Source organism: Triturus cristatus, chromosome 2_2, assembly GCF_964204655.1.
Source record: "Triturus cristatus chromosome 2_2, aTriCri1.1, whole genome shotgun sequence".
NCBI lineage: Eukaryota > Metazoa > Chordata > Amphibia > Caudata > Salamandridae > Triturus > Triturus cristatus.
Window position 1 is genome coordinate 855579384 of NC_140582.1, and position 12530 is coordinate 855591913.

The 12530-nt window shown below is 51.3% G+C and overlaps 1 protein-coding gene across 1 annotated transcript in view; it reads left to right on the forward strand.

Annotated features, from left to right (window-relative positions):
* Positions 1-12530, forward strand: part of PDS5A (PDS5 cohesin associated factor A) — a 1513477-nt gene that overhangs the window by 1105516 nt on the left and 395431 nt on the right. The window lies entirely within an intron of this gene.

Here is a 12530-nt window from a genome sequence, read left to right on the forward strand (position 1 = left end):
GAAGTCTTTGCGGGAGCGGTCCCGAAAGCGTCAGGAGGCCCGGCAGTTGACTCCGTGCCGCTCGAGGTCCCGGTCGAGAGGGAGGTCCTGGGAACGGTCGCGGAATCACCACCATCACTCCTCTTCGAAGTCTTCGTCTTCTGGTAAGTCGTAGCACAAAAAGGTGAAGAAGCACCGTCGCTCTTCGCATTCTCCCCGTCCGTCCGTCGGTGGATACGACGTGGGATGTGGAAGGTCATCGTCCGGCTCCGCCCGCGTAACCTGTTGGTATCAGCTCCGAGCTTCCCGAGCTTCCCGGGAGCCAAAGCAACCCTTGGCCAACTTCGTAGTTTTTACAAAGCCCTCCACTCCATCTTTGGCAGCCCAACTCCGTCAGCGCGCCTTCGGCAGGGGGTTCTAGGCCTTCGATGCCGGCGGCTTCTGCCCCTGTGCCGCAGGGCCCCCAGGGATCCAGGCCTGGATCCGGGTAGGCGCTGGTCGACCTTAAAACACCTCCTCCGACCCATTGGCGACACCTCTGCCCCCTCTGACGCCGGTTGTGTCCCCAACTGACATCAACCCCATCCTCCCCCTTGAGACGGACACAGAGCCGAACCAACGGTGACCGGTATTTTTGTACCTCTGTTCTACCCTGGTGTTCCCTTTCGCCCTGAATGGCAACCAGAGAAGGGTGAGGAGGACTGGGAGGGGTCTGTGGACCCTCTGGCAGACCAGTTGGACGAACCGGACTGGGGAGAGGAGTTGGGTGAGGCCAGTGGCCTGAACACTTCTCCAGACCTTGGCATGCTTTCTCCCTCTTCAGTGGCTATGGAGGAGGGAGTCTCTTATGCTGTGGTGTTGGGTTGGGCAGCTGAGGCCTTAAACCTTGAGCTTCCTACGGTGGAAGTCAGGACTAACCCGACCGAGGTGCTTCAACTGGCAGCGGCCTATTTGGAGCCCCTGCTGCCGTTCAATGAGGCCCTCACAAACATCCTTCTGGGCACTTGGTCCAAGCCCAACACAGGGACCCCTGTGGATAGGATGATTGCCTGACGCCACTGCCCGGCCCCGGGCGACCCCATTTTCCTCTCCCAACACCCTACCCCCGAGAGCTTGGTAGTCCAAGCCTCAACTTCCAAGGGCGCATTCCCTACTGCCCCACCTGATAGGGAATCCAAGAAGCTGGATCCCCTTGGGAAGAGGTTTTCTTCTGCCAGCTTAGGACTGCGGCCGGTGAACACTGCATGTCTTTTCGGCCGTTACACCCCCTGTGTATGGGACATGGTTGTGCAGGTGCTGCCACTGTGCATCGAGCAGGCCCGGGCCATGCTCTCCCGTGCAGTTGCTGAGGGTAGAGAGGCAGCGAAGTTCACCATACGATGTGGGCTGGACATAGCCCTGAGACGCTACGCCTGGCTGAGGTTCACTGGCTTTTCGGGTGATGTCCAATCAACTCTTTTGGACATGCCCTTTGATGGCCATCGCTTGTTTGGCAACAAAGCGGACAACGTACTTTAGCGTTTTAAGGATTCCAGGGCTACGGCCAGATCCAGATCGCTATCACCTCTCGCTCCGCGCAGTCTGCTTTTCCCCACTTTCGTTGCTTTCGTCGCTACAAAAGGGGTACCCCACCACGTTCCGCCCAGAGCCATAGGCCTTGGCAAGCTACCCAGCCCCTGCGCAGCTGGGGATGTGGGAAACAGCAACGAGGGTCTGGAGGGGCAAGCGGGCAGGCCAGTCCACCAGCGTCCCCTCTGCAGCAGCCTCCAAACCCTCCTAGACCGACTTTTCAGGGCCACCAGTTGCCATCACCTCCCCCACTGGCTCAACATCACGTCGGACAGGTGGGTTTTGCAGATAGTCCGAAGGGGCTACTCCCTCCCCTTCGAGACTACCCCTCCCTCCATGATACCTGATTTCCATCGCATGTCGCAGGATCACTTGCCCTTCTCCGTCAGGAAATTACGGCTCTCTTGGCCAAGGGAGCCCTCAAGCAAGTCCCTGTGCCAGAAGTAGGTCATGGTTGCTACTCCCACCACTTCCTGGTACCCAAGAATGACAAAGGCCTGAGTCCTATCTTGGATCTCAAGGACTTCAACTCCTTCGTCCGGAAGGAGAAGTTCAAGATGTTGACATTGGCTCAGGTCATGTCTGCCCTCGACCCTGGAGACTGGATGGTAGCGTTTGACTTGCAGGACGCCTATTTTCACATCCACGTCCTGCCTACCCGCCGGCGTTGCCTACGGTTCACGGTAGTTCATGAGCATTTTCAGTTTACTGTGCTTCCTTTTGGCCTTACCAGCGCCCCTCTGGTGTTCACTCAGGTGTTCACGAAAGTGATGGCGGTGGTCGCAGCTCATCTGTGCAGATCAGGGGTTCCAGTCTTCCCTTATCTTGATGATTGGATGTTGAAGGCAAGTTCGCCCCAATCTGTCGTCTCCCACCTTCAAACTACGGCGGACCTCCTGCATGCTCTGGGGTTCACTATCAACGTGCCGAAGTCACACCTGATTCTCTCTCAGAAGCTCCTTTTCATAGGTGTGTTTCTGGACACAGCGCAGTTTCGGGCTTATTCTCCCGAGCAGCTAGTCCGGGATATTCTGGCTACGATTCCAATCTTTCAGTCAGAATGACCCTGAGGCTGCTGGGCCTCATGGTCTCCTTCAACCTGCTGGTGGACTATGCCAAGTGGCTTATGCGGGCTCTGCAGTGGGACCTGAAGTTCCAGTGGGCACAGTGCAGGAAGCTGGCTCTGTATATACTATACCAAAGTGAGGTATAGTGTGCACAGAGTCCAGTGGAACCCAAAAGGTAGGCAGAGGTAAATTAGATAGTTCCTCACTCGATTTGTGGTAGTGTGGTCGAGCAGTAAGGCTTTATCAGAGCACAGAGTTAAGCATTTGTTGTACACACTCAGTCAGCAAATGAATTCCCACACTCAAAGACTGAACTTCAGACCAATTGTATTTGTTATTTTATTTCCTAGAACCAAGCAAGCCTGGCACAGGTTAGTGATACATTATTGCAGTAAAAATACAGTTGTAATACAGTTTGGATTGTAATTGTATATGCACTTTGTTTTGACTTACAGTATTGTTACTGAGAAATGCAATGCTGTGTAAATACAGCACATATACTTTGAATGGGCTTTTTAGTCAAAATGACCAGTATATTTACTTTCAGATTACTTTTCTTACACAGTGTAGTATACCTGGATACTACACTGGTATATTTCCTGTAAACAGGTAAGTTAAATCGTTTTTGTTAGTACAATTTTAAAGAGTTTTTTTAGGTTTTCCAACTCCACGCTTAAAACCTTTTCATAGAAAAACAGTCAATGTTATTCTATGGAGGGAAATAGTGTTATCGGTTTAAAGGTAAGTACTTTGTTGTGGGAGTTGGTCTTTTGGGGTTAGACTCGGGGGGGGGGGGGCCCCCAGGGTCAAGGATGCACTCTTGTTACACCCTCAGTGGCACTAGGGCGGCCGGGGGCAGAGTGCTGAGGCCTAATGTTATCCAATCGGGGATAGGGTGCATCCGGTTGGTGGCTGCTGACGGGCAGGCCACTGGGTTTTTTGGAGCAAAGCTCCTGGACTTCAGCTCAGGGCAAATGGGGTTTAGGCCAGCACAAAAGTTGCACCCTCAGCGGCACTGGGGCAGCTGGTTGCAGAGTGCTGTTTTGGCGTCGGAAACCCTGTAGCTTTCAATGGGGAGTCTTCGGTTTGCAAAAACACTTCAGGCTTGGGGACGAAGGTCTTCTGGGTGCGACCACCACTTAGAGAGGTAAGTTGGAATCTTGGGGGTTGGTTAGGCACCGTCGGTTGGGCCACCCAAGGCCATGGGGCGACGGGTGCAGGGATGCCTTTTAGTGTCTGATTTTCTTACCAGCTCCTGGTCGTGATTAAGGTAACCTTCTGGTTTGAGGCTGCAGGCGTCGACTGAAGGCTTGAGGCAGGTCAGAGGTCGCTGGATCTCGGGTCAGGATTGCCGGGGAGACCTGCTCTTGGTGTTGGGCCACTCGAACTCTGGCCGTGGCCGTCTGGTGCAGAGTGATGCAAACTTGCTGATCCTTGCGGAGCTAGAGTCTGGTTTTGTACATATCCGGTGTTTATGGGAGACAAAGTCTTTGGGATTGAAGGCAGGCAGGTCCTCCGGGTTTCTCAAGGTTGCTGTCTTCAGGACACACCGGGATTTCACTGGAGCAGGTTCGAGGTGGTGACAGGCCGGTAGGGCTGGGGCCAAGTCAGTGGGTGTCCTCCTCTTGTTGACTTCGGCACGGCTGTTCTGTTCTTCTTGTTTTATTCTTGCAGGTTCTTGTCTGAGGAAGCAAGGTTTAGGGGTGCCCCTAAATAGTAGATTTAGGGGCGTTACAGGTAGGTAAAAGGTTTGGACCAATGGGTCCCTTCCCTGGGGTGGGTACAGCGCATATTATGCCACCCTCCAGTGGGAGGGGGCCATAAGCCTTTCCTAGTTGGCTGGGTCCCTCATCTGCAAGATGGCGGGGACTGAAATTTGTGCTTCACCTCGCCTGCCCCACCTGAGGGGTGGAGTTGGCAGAGGTAGGCACACCTCTCTTCCTCACTTGTTTTTCCTGCCGGTTCTCCTGCCCAAAGTGGGGGTCAGAACCAGTGGGGACCAGTTGCTGAAAGCAACAAGTGGCCTGGGGATGCTCACAAAGGCAGCAAGTCTTTGAACCTTCCACTTTGTGGACCCTGCCCATCCTGGGGAGGAGGCTTGGCACCTCGTCCCAGGATGTGCATTGTTTCAGGCCCCCAGAGCAGCAGGCTCTCGACCCAGGGGTCTAGAAACCTGTCTGGTGGTGGCAGCTGAAAGCAGCCACTCTGCCTGGACTCTAGTGGTAGGTCGTTTTTCAGGGGGAATCTCTAAAATTCCCTCTGTGTGCCTTTTTTTATTAAATCCCACTCTGGCATCAGTGTGGGTTTAATGTGCTGAGAAGCTTGATACCAAACGTCTCAGTTTTCAGTGTAGCCATTATGGTGCTGTGGAGTTCATAATGACAACCTCCCAGCCCCATATACTCCTAATGGCAGCACTGCACTTACAATGTCTAAGAATGGACTTAGACACTGTAGGGGTCCAGGGCTAATGCACCTGTACCCTCACCATGGGTATAGTGCACCCAGCTAGAGGTGTGACTGATCCATGCCAGGGTAGTGGGTTGTAGGCATGGCACACACAGATGTGTGCCATGTCGACTCTTCACTTTGTTCTGCACCAAAACACGCAGCCTACAAAGGCAGTGTGTGAGTGTAAGGGTAAAGGACCTCTAAGGGTAGCACAATAGGTTCTGCAGCCCTTAGAGGCCTTCTCTGGTCACAGTGCCCTGGGTACTTGTGGTACCATTTACCAGGCGCTGACCTGTGGCCAGAGAGTGCCAATTGGGTTTGGGTTATTTTTTTGGGAAAGAACACAGGCCCTCGGAACCTGATTGACAGGCACCCAAGGCACATCAAGTCAAAAATGCATCAGTAGTCTGGGAAAAAATGGGTGGGTTACTGCAACAGAAATCTTTCCGATTGCGTCCAGATCTTGGAGGGCACTGCACACCAATTGCAGTGGTGGCTAACGAGCCAGGATTGGGTCAACGGCAGATCCCTCTTACTTCTCCAACCAGAGTTGACAGTGGTGACCGATGCATCACTTCTAGGGCGGGGCGGCCACATGAGGGAGGTGGAGATCAGAGGCCTTTGGTCTCAGGTGAAGTCCTGGCTCCACATCAACCTTCTGAAACTCTGGGCGATTTATCCTGCATTGAAGGCATTCCTTCCTTCTGTCAAAGGAAGAGTAGTGCAGGTGTTCATGGACAACACCACCGCCATGTGGCATTGTAACAAACAGGGCGGGGTGGGGTGGTAGACCCTCTGTCAGGAGGCACTTCGTCTCTGGAAGTGGCTGGAACATCAGGGCTTGTCCCTGGTGGTTCAACTCCTAGGGGGTTCCTTGAACGCCAGGGCGAATTATCTCATCCACCGGTGCATGATGGATCACGAATGCCATCTTCACTCGGAGGTGGGACAAGGTCTCTTTCAGCAGTGGGGAAGAGCCTTGGTCAAATCTATTCGCCACCGAAGAGAAAGTGCTATATCAGTTCTTCGCTTTGGAATTTCCAAGGCGGCACTCGTTCGGGTACGCTTTTCGTCCCGAGTTGAGTTGCGGTCTTCTATACGCCTTTCCACCTATACCACTTCTGCCCAGAGTGCTGAGGGAGATCAAGCGCGACCGGGACCAAGTAATTCTTGTGGCTTGGACTGGGAACGAAGAGTCTGGTATCCCGATCTCTTGAACATGGCAATCGATCCTCTGCTCAGACTGCCTCTTGGGGAGGATCTTCTGTCGAAGCAGCAGGGGACGGTCCTGCATCCAAACCTGTCCAGTCTCCACCTCCTTGCGTGGAGATTGAGCGGCGACCGTTGACAGCTTTCGACCTTCCTCCTGAAGTCTGTAACGTTATCTTGCCAACCATGTGTCCCTCCACCAAAACGGTATACGCCTGTAGATGGAACAAATTTGTGGCATGGTGCACAGCAGAGGCTGTGGATCCCCTTTCTGACCCCCTTTCAGAGGTTCTCCTCTTCATTCTTCCTTTGGCTTAGCAGGGCTCTGCTCTGGGCACTCTTAAAGGCTGTCTTTTGGCCATTTCGGCCTTTCTGCGCCTTCCTGATCATCCTTCCCTTTTCAAGTCCCCTATTGTACATGGTTTCCTTAAGAGCATTACTCTCCTGTTTCCTCCTATTCCTTTCGTAATGCCCCAGTGGGACTTAAACCTTGTTCTGACCTACCTTATGTGCGCTCCTTTCAAGCTGCTACATATTTGTCCTCTCAGACTATTAACACTCAAAACTGCCTTTTTGGTGATCATCACCTCTGCTCGCAGGGTGAGTGAGCTTCAGGCTCTTTCTTCTAAACCTCCTTTCCTGGCTGTTCATCCGTACAAGGTTGTCCTTCGCACTAGCCCTTCTTTTCTTCCCAAAGTGGTTACTTCTTTCCACATAGGACAGACCATCACTTTACCAGGCTCCAACGTCTGGATCCAAAATGTCTGCAAAATGTCTGCTTTCATTTTATCTGGATCGCAAAAAACAATTCCGTGTGGATGATCAGCCCTTTGTTGGTTTATGTGGGCGCCAAGAAAAGTCGGCCGTGCAGAAACTAACCCTCTCTCGATGGTTGTTCTTTGCATTAAAATGTGTTATTCGTTGGCGAACAAGGAACCTCCAGCAGGGTTGCGTGCCCACTCCTCCAGGGCGACGGCAGCCACTACTCCTGTGTAACATGGAGTACCCCTTCATGACATTTGCTAGGCAGCTACGTGGGCTTCCTTGCACACGTTCACTAAACATTACTGCCTGGACAGCCAAGTCTGGAGAGACGGCTTCTTTGGCCGTTCAGTTCTCCAGGACTTTCTGGTGTGAACTTAGTTCGCAGTCTCGCCTACTGGGTTGGTTTTGCTGGGGTATCTATTGTAAGGTAAGGAATGCATAACGAATAGTCTCTTTAAGATGAACAAGTGACTTACCTTTAGTAACAATATATCTGTAAGAGACATATATTAGTTATGGGTTCCTTAGCGCCTGTCAGGAATCAGACAAGTGTAGCATCAGTAATTCTGAGCAATTTAAGAAGACTGAAGAGACCACGAACTTTTGTGAAGCCTAATACGATTAATCTTTATAGGAATTTGTAGCTTAATATTGGGCATTCAGACTTTCCAATATGGCCGCTTTTTTAGGAAGAGTCACTGCGTATTAGAAATAGAATGCTTAAGACGATTGCGCGCGCAGTCAACTGCGCACTTCAAACGAGATTTTCTAGTGAGAAGTTCTGTTTTCTGTTCGCTCCTCTTCTTGTGAGTGAGGAGGCGGATTTCCAGTGACAAGAGTTCATAGAAAGGGTTCTGTGCCCTTTTCCAATTGCCCTCGAGGTTAGAGCGGTAATATCTATTTCATGGTGGAAGAGTTCAAATCTCCACCTCATGTTCAAGGATTCACAGTTTCCTGCACACGGAGTTTCCTGAGAAGACAAGACGCTAATCCAGTTTTTTCCTCCGACAACCGAAGTCAGTAAGAGAATTGTCAAGCGCTTCAAAAGCTGTATTCCTTTCCCCCTTTGCGATCTTTCCTTCACTTTTGGCCCTGTCTTTCCCTACCTTGCTCCTTTTTGCGTGCTAACCTTTTAAAAGACATATTTAACCAGCGCTAAATGATTTAGAGAAAAGACAATACAAACAGAATTAACCTGTGTCATTTAAATTACTGAAGTGTGAAGCAGACTTCCATAACCAGAGCTACAGAACAGCAAGTACATCAGTATTTAGTGAATTCTACAGAACTAATAGTTTTTTTTTTTAAACTTTATTTATAATTTTTAAGCAAGAACATCAGCATTTCGGTCAGGAAATATACGGAACAGCACGTACATTAATCCTTTGGGTACATGTGTATCACCTTCTGTCTGTGAGATCAATCTGCGTTCTCTGAAAGTTTGGTAGTAACTATCAGCTCTTTCTGGGGTTCATCATGTCCTTCACTGTCGCGTTTTTAACCATTACTACATAAAGCATTATGAGGTTCACAGCCATGCAACGGTCAGAGGGGCTCACATAAGTCAATTGGAATTTTTTTTTTTTTTTCGCCTGACAATTTATCTTCCCCTCCCCCTACCACATCCCCCCCCACCGCCCCGCCCCGTCAGAGACCACTTCTCTGTCCTTTTTCTTTACTTCAGGGTGGCACTACCCGGGGATGGGGGGGGATGCCATTGATCTCCCCGGCTGTCCCTCCATCCTCCAGGGGAGAGTCCATCGTATGTGCCAGCAGATAGCTTTTGAGGGGATCCCATATATCTATTGGTCTCGAGGATCTGGCAGTGTCTCCGCATACCTTGTAAGTTGTTCCTGACAGTTCATCATGTCTTTCAGCCAATCCTTGAACTTGGGGGCCCGCCCTCGTCCCCATTTGCACGCTATTCTGCGCTTAGCCAGCAGCAAGGAAAGTGTGACATACCTACGGCTCGCTTTAGGGATTTGTTTCGTGTAGCCTAAGAGTGCAACTAGTGGGTTACCCTCCAGTGGTTGGTCTGTCATCTCCGCAAGCGCCCCAAAGACGCGTCCCCAATATTCCATCACTGTCGGGCACTCCCAGGCCAGGTGGAGGGATCCAGCCCCCGATCTACTGAACCTGTCACAGCAGTCCGAGTCTCGCAACCCAAAGCGGTATAACTTAGCTGGGGTGTAGTACATGCGCTGTAGATATTTGTAATGAATTTTACGTAGCCGGGCACTTGCCGATATCTCCGCGGTTTGTAAGCAGCAGTAATGCCATTGGTCATCAGTTATGTCCCTGCCCAGGTCAGTCGCCCATTGTGTCCGAGCTGCGCTGCAAGGGGGGTCCCCTTCTGTTCTAATCGTTCGATACAGGTTAGACACCAGGTGTCCAGAGTTTTTGCTTTGCAGCAATTGCTGCAGCAGCTTCAGCGGCACCGGTTCTCGTGGGAAGCCCGGGAAAATGGCCCGTATTCCCTGCCGCAGGCGTACGTATAAAAATAAATCTAATGGGGTGGGTTGTATGTCACCAAAAAATTGAGCGGATGTACAAAAGGTCCCATTATAATACAAAGCTCCCCAGGTTTGCCTGTGTACACGAGCGCATAATTGCTTAAAACCCTCTTCTTGCAGCAAGGATAGGCCGGGGTGATATGTCAGGGGCAGGGCCGCCGATTAGAGACACGGCACTCCCAGGGTCTTCATAATGTATTGCCATGCCCTTATCGTGATCGTTGAGAGCTCCTCGCTACGAGGACGGGGCTGTTCATATATCACTCCATCCAGAGGTATCGGGTCTGCCAGCCAGTGCTTTGCCGCAACCTGCGGCATGCAAGCTGGTGGGTGCACCCAATAGTATACGTAGTGGGCCTGTGCACATGCGTGATACAGCTCAAAGTCTGGAATATCAAAGCCGCCCTGTGCTGCAGGTCTCATGAGTGTCGCCCATTTGACCCTTGGCCTCTTGCCACCCCAGAATAGGCGCGTAAGTTCAGATTGCAATATTTAAAAAAATGAACATCCTGGGTGGTAAGGAATGTTTATAAATGGGTATAAAAACTGCGGCAATACCACCATCTTAATCAGCGAGGCTCTGCCCGCCATTGATAGCGGTAGGGCGATCCATCTGGTAATATTGGATGCGAGGCGGCTTATGGCAGTTCCATAGTTGAGGCGGAGCATTTCTTCTCTGTCTCTGGAAATCCGGATCCCTAGGTATCTCAGCTCCGCGTCACACCATGCTAGCGGGTAGTCTAGGGGGAATTTATTCACCGCCAGTGTCAGGGGGTAAAACTGCGATTTTTCCCAGTTAATAGTGATCCCAGAAAGTTTCCCAAAGACTATGAATTCGCGCAGCACAGGGTTCAGGTTACTTTGAGGGTCTCGAACATACAGCGTTAGATCGTCGGCATACAGCGAAATCAGTATTTGTCGCAGAGGGCATCGAAGCGCTCTGTCGTTATGATGTTGCCTCAACCTACATGCCAAGGGCTCGATCGCTAGGGCAAATAGGAGAGGGGACAGCGGGCATCTCTGTCTAGTCCCTCTCGTGATGGGGACAGCAGTTGAAGTACAGCCATTAATGGACACTGTAGCCGTGGGTTGCTGATAGAGTAACCTTATCCAGGAGACAAGCGCCGGGGGAAAGCCCATGCGGTATAAAATGCCAAAGAGGTAATCCCATTCGACTGAGTCAAACGCCTTAGTGGTGTCCAGAAATATTCCAGCTATCGGTAGGTCGGGCGACACATTCTGTATTATTGAAAACTGTGTACGAAGGTTATGGAAGGTCGGCCTTCCAGGGATAAAGCCTGCCTGGTCTGGCAGCACCAATTTATCAACCAGGAGGATTACACGGTTTGCGATGAGCTTCGCCAATATTTTGGTGTCGCAGTTCAGGAGCGACAGGGGTCTGTAGGAGTCACAGAACGTGGGCTCCTTGCCTGGTTTCAGAAGGGATATAATCAAGGCTTCTCTCATCGAAGGGGAGAGCAGCCCAGTCTCCAAGGACTCCTTGTATACCTCCCGCAGAACCGGGGCCATGATATCTATATATGCTTTATAAAACTCTGGCGGGAGGCCGTCAAGGCCCGGCGTTTTGCCAGACTTTTGCTGCATGATGGCCTCCCGTATTTCGTCCAGTTCAAACGGGGTGCACAGGAATTCCCGGTGGTGATCCTCCAACCATCCTAACGCTACCTCCCCTAAAAAGATCTCAAACTCCAGAGTGTCCCCTCGTTGTGTAGCATATAAATTGGTGTAATGGTTCGCAAAGGCGGCCTGTATATCTACTGTGTTTCTATGCGTATCCCCTTCTGGTCCTACTATCTCAAGAATGGAGGTAGAGCCCTTGGGTTTCCTTATCATGTCCGCTAGCATCCTACCCGGGCGTTCCCCTTCTACATATCTCCGGGCCCGCCAGTATTTCCCCAGAAACCGTGCCTCTCGGTTCGCCTCGTCTATATATTCCGATAGGTTCTCTCGAAATTCAAGGGGTGCCTGTCCTCTATCTCCTCCTGCCATGCGCACCTCCAGTGCCCTCAGTTTTTCTCCCAGTTTGTGAATTCATTGCCTAATGTCACGGAGTACCCCAGAGCTTTTGGAAATGCATATCCCTCTAATCGTGACTTTGAATGCTTCCCATATGGTGGCTACCGACTCTACTGAGCCCCTGTTTCTCTGAAAGAAACTTTGGATCTCCTCTTCCAGTTCTGCGTGGAATGCCTCGTCCAGCAAAGCCGTAGGCTGCAGGCGCCAGGGAGGGCGCGGCCTTCCACTTCCTAATAGATCGATCAGTAGGTGTTATGTTATGTTAAGTTCATTTATTATGCGCACAGCTACTCCAGCCAAGGAGCGTCCCGGCGCAAAGACAAGGAGGAACACAACATAGCAAAACAAAGACGCCCAAGATAGACAGCTAAAACAGAAAAGTCTTAATCGCTCTACGGAAAGAAAGCAGATCGTCTAACTGTCGGATTTCCACTGGTAGGGTGTTCCAGATTAGAGCAGCTTTCACGCTGAAGGAACGACCCCCCATCCGACAGAGTCTAAATCTGGGGACCACAGCAAGGGCCTGGCCCTGAGATCGGAGGCTACGGGTGGGAACATAGGAGGAGATAAGATTGGACAAGATTTCAGGGCCAATACCTCTTAGTATCTTAAAGGCCAAGCAGAGGACCTTGAAAAGAATACGCTTCCTTACAGGGAGCCAATACAAGGAACGAAGGACATTCACCACCGGGCAAAATCTGGGCAGGCCAACAATGGCTCTAGCCGCAGCGTTTTGAACCCGCTGTAAGCGGGTTAACTCAGCCTGATTCGCCCCAACCAGAAGAGAGCTAGCGTAGTCCAGGCGAGAGATAATAGTAGCCTGGACTACAAGCTGTCTGGTAGGGGCATCGAAGTATTTGAGGACTGGTCTAAGACCTCTTAGTAGGCCGAAACAACAGGCTGCCGTTTTTTTAGTATGTCCTGTGAAAGTAAGGCCGGC